The sequence below is a fragment of the Diabrotica virgifera genome, chromosome 2 (genome assembly GCF_917563875.1).
Source record: "Diabrotica virgifera virgifera chromosome 2, PGI_DIABVI_V3a".
In the NCBI taxonomy this organism is placed as follows: domain Eukaryota; kingdom Metazoa; phylum Arthropoda; class Insecta; order Coleoptera; family Chrysomelidae; genus Diabrotica; species Diabrotica virgifera.
In genome coordinates, this window is record NC_065444.1 from 29,354,609 (window position 1) to 29,360,608 (window position 6,000).

Consider the following 6,000-nt stretch of genomic DNA (forward strand, 5'->3'; position numbering starts at 1 on the left):
ACAATAATAAGATTCAATTCCAGCAATAAAATTGCTGGTAAATAACTTTTCCTTGTATTTTGCTAATTAGCCCATAGTATAATACCACATAGTGTTTTCTGTGTTCAATCTCTAATATGTGCAAATCAAAATTATACATTATTATTTCTTAAACTAAAATAAGTAGGGATAGTTTTTGAAAACTTAAAAAGACTTAACATCTTACCAACAAATTTGAATACTGTAGTCTACATTCAAGTTTCATCTAGAATTAACTAGTTTTCAATCAATTCTCAAATAATATCATTATATAAACGATCAATATAAAATGATTACTTCAATATTTCGGTATATTTTAATTAATATTATAACTAATTGTGACCAGTACTCTATGACCAGTACTAGAAATTCGCAATTAATGAAATCGATTTATCTCTGGAATATAAATAAATGTACCAGTTTTCGTCTTTCTAAACAGTTTTTTTTGTGATTTTTTTTTTAATTCAGAAAGCGAAAAATTTTTAAATCGATTTTTCTAGAAAACGGTGTTTTCTACAGATTTAAAATAAGAGTACCTTTTAGTACTAGAATACTTCAGAATTTAATATCCAGTGTCAGAAATGCATAAAAGTTAAAGATAAAAAAGTTATGCGATAAAATAACCGTTGCCCTACCCAAAACGGAGGCCTATGACCGGTACTAGAAATTTGCAATGTATGGAATCGATTCATCTCTGAAAAGTAAATACTTATGCGTACCAATTTTCGTTTTTCTAAATAGAAGCGTTCTGGAGGTATTTAAGAAAAACTAATTTCATGACGCCATCTTCAAAGAGCTCTAGCTCCCTTAGGAAGCATTTTCGGACTAAGTGAATTGGGTTAAATTATCTTAAAATTATCTGAAGAATCTCCTGTCTTCGTTTGTCGGTAGAGTTTCTGGACACCCTGTATACATGTCTCTTAATACGACAAGCGCATTAAGAGTTAATTACGTTAATAACTTATTAACGTAATTTAAGTTGTTGCCATATTATAACTAAATTTACATTGAAAACAAGAACTTTTTGCTACGTACAAGTTATTTGTTCGTCGCAGCTGAGCCCATTGTAAAATTTTTTATATGTTTTATTGGTAGTCCTGTCGCCAGGGGGGGTACAACGGCCTCGTTAATTCAGATGGACTTACCCAAGTTTTTTTTATGTATTTTGACCCGTAGAACACGAATTTTTTGGGTAACAGTCGATCCGGATGTCGATAAGATTGTTATAGACAAAGAAGTTGAGGAATCAAATAACAGCGATTTTTCCCAAAACAAAACAATATTTTGTATTTTTTGGGTAATTTTAAGCAAAAAATGTGTTTACAAGTTTTTTCGTAGGATGCATAGTTTTTGAGATAAACGCCGTTGAACTTTCCAAAATTCGAAAATTTTGAATTTTTGAACCCGAATAACTTTTGAATAAAAAATAAAATAACAATTCTGCTTGCAGAATTGGAAAGCTCAAGTTAAATTACACCGGTTTTGATTATTTTCATTGCTGCAAATAAATTATTTTATTGTTAAACAAAGCTCTAAACACATAGTGTTTCAGCGTTTCGACGCGTGTCCGCTATGAATTCTACGTAGAAACTGCCTGTTTGCAAGTGCTTGACTTGTTCTCTACGTGGTCGCGTTAAGTAGAACACGAATTTTTTGGGTAACAGTTGATTCGGATGTAGATAAGATTGTTATAGACAAAGAACTTGAGGAATTACATAACAGCGATATTTCGCAAAACCAAACAATTTTTTGTATTTTTTGAGTCATTCGAAGCAAAAAATGTTCTTACAAGTTTTTTCGTTGGATGCATAGTCTTCGAGATAAACGCGGTTGGACTTTAAAAAAATCGAAAAATTGCAATTTTTGAACCCGAATAATTTTTGACTAAAAAATAAAACAGAAATTCTCCTGGCAGAATTGAAAATTTCAAGTCAAATTATACTGGTTTTGATTATTTGCATTGCTAAGAAATAATGTTTTTATTGTTAAACGAAGCTATAAACAAATAGTGTTTTAGCGTTTTACGTGTGCCCACTATGCAAGCTACGAAGAAATTGCCTGTTTTCAGGCACTTTTAAATTGGAGATGCATTGAAAACATCAGTGAATTCAATTGTCGAGTAAGTAATTTTTATTTGTTAATAAAAAACAAAAAACAAAAATAATTACTGTTTATTTGTGCAAATATTTTTTTTCATGCAAGCACAAAAGGAGCAGCAAAGTATTTTCAACCTGCGGCAGTTACATCTTGGACCGCAAACTGAACAGTTACAACCAGCTGGTAACTTTTCAGCTGGAGGAATCAAAATATGTACTTTCTGTGGCATTAATAAATTATCGTCCATAAAAAATCCATATGATGTCGGATCTAATTCATCCATAGCTGAATTTAAAACATTTGTCTGAATGTATACAACATAAAAAGCTCTTAAAATGTGAAGTTTAATTGAATTGGAAGTGGGTGGCAAATTTTCTATTACTGAATTTTTGTGTTTATAAATCCAAACTCTTAATTCATCGAATGAGGTACAATTGCAGTCTACAGTCTTGGTAATGTTAACTAAAAATTTTTCTGCATTCTTCGTGCATTTTTCTATACTAAATGGAGAACAGTCTGTAAAATAATTGATAAATTAAATATATGAAAGAATCATTTGTAACATAATTGGTAAAAAGTAAGTATATCTACATAGTACATATATATACCTCTTGCAAAATTTTGTAAATATTGGGTGGGATTTTCTTTTAAAGCTCTAGCTTCTGTGCCCACTTTACTAGTATAATCACCTCCTTAGACCAGAGAAATTAGCAATTAAATGGCCTCTTTCGTGACATCCGTTGATACAGCTATCTAAGAACTGCTTTGGGTAAATTTAGTTACAACAATATCCAATATAAAAATTATGCAAAAGATTTACCGTACTTTTTAACTTATAAACAATATATAAACAATTAAAAATCGCTGTTTGATTTTAAATACAAAAGGTGGAGACCGGTAAATTATATGAAATAGTGACATAATTTTTCTGAAGAAGCATAGAAAATTCTTTAAAATGAGAGTTTGCAAAGTTATTTTTGTTAATTTGTTGCTTAGTTATTATGAAAAGAGTTCCAAAAGTCGATTATTTAAAAATGATTAATAACTTTTCTGAAAATAAACAAAAAACTTTAATTTTGCGTCAAAGTAGGAACAATATTACAAGCATTTTGTGATTAAAATTTCAAGACGGTTCACTTAATAGTTATTGCAAAATTCCATTTGTTATTCCCAAAAAGCTTTTATCTACAACGTCATTATGCGTAAACTGTTAGGTTTACGTAAATTCTAAAGGCACAAAATCAAAGAAAAAAGATCATTTTATTAAAATGAATCATTTAATGGTTAAAAAATGTATGCTAAACATTGTAAAATATTTTTGAAAAAGTGGTATGAATTTAAGTTTATAAACAATTAGAATAACTTAGACGCATTGACATGTAGAAAGTTAATATTTTTTGTTTGGCATGTTGGAATTTTTATACAAATTAAAACAAAAAAATAATGCCCTTGGGCCCTTAAGGCCCGAGTTAACCATTTTTTTTCAAAAATTCACCGTGGCTTTGTTTATAAACATTAGGAAACTTAAAAAGTAACATTTAAAAGAATAGAAGTTTAAGTATAAACAAAAAAATCAAGACGATTCTTCTGAAAGTGAGCCGTCCATGATGCGCCAAAAATACAAGGTTCAAAAGCAAAGCGATTGTTTGATTTTACTGTCAAATAATGAATTCAGAACTACACATTTACAAAAGTCGCAATAACTTCGGTTCTAATCAACGAAAATTGATGTTCTTTTTTTTAATTTGGGGTGCCTCGGTGCATAGATTATAAAAATACGATCAGCTAATTTGTGATTTGTTTATTTAAGCCAGCATTTTGTTTAAACCATTTAAAATAAATATTTTTTTGCCAAATTTGACATTTTTATTATTATTATTAATATAAAATTTAATGTAATGATAGGTAACATAAATATTTATGTATTACGGTTATAAATAATATTATTTAACCATAAATTTTACAAAAAAAATATTAATTTTTATTTAAAATCAAATGTATGCATTGTTAATTTTTCTTGAGGTATGCTTAGGTATATTTTTGTGACAATTACTTTTCTTGACTAAACCCTACAAGGCTACAAATATTATAAACTTCGTATAATTATAAAATATGTTAAAATAAAATTAAGTTTGTCAATTTTAATGGGTTCATTATAATATATAGGTATAAATTGATAAAATTTGATATTTGATAGTTGCATCTTAGGTTTCAGACCATACAGAAATTTTTATGAATAGTACCTTTGTTTTATTATTACTTAATGAAAAAATAATAAAAAAATGGGTGTCGGTTTCAGATTTTTAATTCCAAACAACTTTTCATAATAACAGTTTTGGTATTGTGAAATACTGTAAAGCGGCATTTATAATTTTTGACATAACTGCTATAAAATTGACAATAAAACATGTCGTGGTTCCAGGTTACGTAGATACAATGCATGATACAAAGAATACAGATTCGTTCTCATTGTATCATGGATACAATGTACATATAATGTATATTATTTATTTTTAGCACATAAGCAAAACGCTCGGATAGGTCGATTTTTAAAATAATCATATTATATTGTAGCATCAATGTTTCGAACTTTACGCGATCACTCTTCAAGTGGCAGACATAACTTTAATTGTTGTAAGTAGGAAAGTGCATCATGTAGCATGTCATTTAAAAGCTTTTCAAATATTGATTACAGAAATGTAAACCAGTTAATTCTTTTTGAGAACGCAGGCGCAAACTTTCGGTTAATTATATTTAAATCCATTAATTTTTTTCGAATCCTAAGAAAACTAAAAAGTATTTTTGAAAATTTTAAACGCAGAATGAAAGACTACAATATTACCGAGGACCAAAAGTCCCTTATAATAAACAAAAAGTTTCTTTTGAATGATATTTTAAAATTAAAAATCACACAAAATTTTCTCTTTTTTCACCACTGTAACTCTTTAAAATAAACATAGCAGTTCTCAGGGAACTTTGACCCTCGATAATACTGTAATCTTTTATTCTGCGTTTAAATTTTTCAAAAAAAAACGTATTACTTTTCTTAGGATTTGAAAAAAAAATGAATACATTCGAAAAAAAAATTGACCGAAATTTTGCGCCTACGCTGTCAAACACAATTAAAGTATTATACATTTTTGTAATCAGTATTTCAAACGCTTTTAAATGAGATGTCATATAATTTTCTTTCCCATTTCAAAAAATCATAGTTATGACTGTCACTCTGTCACCTAAAGAGGGATCTCGCAAAGTTCGAAACATTGATGCTATAATATACATACTATGAAATTTTAAAAATCGACCTTTAAAATAAATACGTTAATAAGGGGGGCAACAATTATTCCAGTGCACTGTACGTATTGTACACATACAGTGCATTCATAAAGTGTGGAAACGGTCTATTATCTCATGACTTTATTATTTTCAGAGTTAAAGCTCTGACAAGTCGATTTTTATTTTTACATTATGATTTTTTGACGTATAGTACATAATAGTGACGTCATCGATTTGGGCGTGATGACGTCATCGATGATTTTTTTAAAAGGGAATAGGGGTCGTGTGGTAGCTCATTTGAAAGGTGATTCAATTCTCTATTCAGTAATATAAATATTAACATCATTATTTATACAGGGTGGCCAAAAACAATTTAGGAGTTAAAATATTTGACGCAAAAAGAAGAATGTATGTAATTTATTTAACTCAAAGTACATTTTACTGATACCACATAATATAGAAAACGTTTATTTCATAAATAAACATTGCTTTTCGCTTAAATTAAATGTCAAACAGCCACACACCTGCCTCTTGGCTGTTTGAACATTTAATTTAAGCGAAAAGTAATGTTTATTTGTCAAATAAAAAACAGCGAGATTTTTTTTAGTT